The sequence below is a fragment of the Frieseomelitta varia genome, unplaced genomic scaffold (genome assembly GCF_011392965.1).
Source record: "Frieseomelitta varia isolate USP_RPSP 00005682 unplaced genomic scaffold, Fvar_1.2 scaffold_930, whole genome shotgun sequence".
NCBI classification, from domain to species: domain Eukaryota; kingdom Metazoa; phylum Arthropoda; class Insecta; order Hymenoptera; family Apidae; genus Frieseomelitta; species Frieseomelitta varia.
This window is the reverse complement of record NW_025110735.1, coordinates 221,894-223,394: the sequence shown is the minus strand read 5'-3', so window position 1 is coordinate 223,394 and position 1,501 is coordinate 221,894.

Here is a 1,501-nt window from a genome sequence, read left to right as displayed (position 1 = left end):
CTGATACACAGGTAAGTCGAAAAATATTTAAACCAAAATATCATTTAAACGAAAGCGAATATCTGGGCGGAAATTCGCCATATGTATCAGGAGAACATGATACTCGAAGAGGTGGCACGACATAGTCCGCCGTTGAGCCGTTCTCCTGATACACAGGTAAGTCGAAAAATATTTAAACCAAAATATCATTTAAACGAATGCGAATATCTGGGCGGAAATTCGCCATATGTATCAGGAGATCATGATACTCGAAGAGGTGGCACGACATAGTCGGCCGTTGAGCCGTTCTCCTGATACACAGGTAAGTCGAAAAATTTTTGAACCAAAATATCGTTTCAACGAGAAGGAATCGCAGCGCGAATATTCGCCTTGTGTATCCGGAGAACATGACACTCGAGGATGTGGCACGACATTGTCGGCCGTTGAGCCGTTCTCCTGATATAAAGGTAAGTCGTAAAATTTTTAAACCAAAATATCATTTAAACGATAGCTGGTCGAAATTTCGCCTTACGTATCAGGAGAACATGATACTCGAATAGGTGGCACGACAAAGTCGGCCGTTGAGCCGTTCTCCTGATACACAGGCAAGTCGAAAAATTTTTAAACCATAATATCATTTAAACGAGAGCGAATAGCTGGTCGAAAATTTTCCTCATGTATCAGGAGAGCATGATACTCGTAGAGGTGGCACCACATAGTCGGCCCTTGAGCCTTTCTCCTGATACATAGGTAAGTCGAAAAATTTTTGAACCAAAATATCGTTTCAACGAGAAGGAATCGCAGCTCGAAAATTCGCCTCATGTATCCGGAGAACATGACACTCGAGGAGGTGGCACGACATTGTCGGCTGTTGAGCCGTTCTCCTGATACAAAGGTAAGTCGAAAAATTTTTAAACCAAAATATCATTTAGACGAAAGCGAATATCTGGGAGGAAATTCGCCATATGTATCAGGAGAACATGATACTCGAAGAGGTGGCACGACATAGTCGGCCGTTGAGTCGTTCTCCTGATACACAGGTAAGACGGAAAATTTTAGAACCAAAACATCACTTAAACGACACCGAATAGCTGGGCGAAAATTAGCCTTGTGTATCCGGAGAACATGACACTCGAGGAGGTGGCACGACATTGTCGGCCGTTGAGCCGTTCTCCTGGTATAAAGGTAAGTCTTAAAATTTTTAAACCAAAATATCATTTAAACGATAGCTGTTCGAAATTTCGCCTTACGTATCAGGAGAACATGATACTCGAATAGGTGGCACGACAAAGTCGGCCGTTGAGCCGTTCTCCTGATACACATGCAAGTCGAAAAATTTTTAAACCATAATATCATTTAAACGAGAGCGAATAGCTGGTCGAAAATTTTCCTCATGTATTAGGAGAGCATGATACTCGTAGAGGTGGCACGACATAGTCGGCCGTTGAGCCGTTCTCCCGATACACAGGTAAGTCGAAAAATTTTTGAACCAAAATATCGTTTCAACGAGAAGGAATCGCAG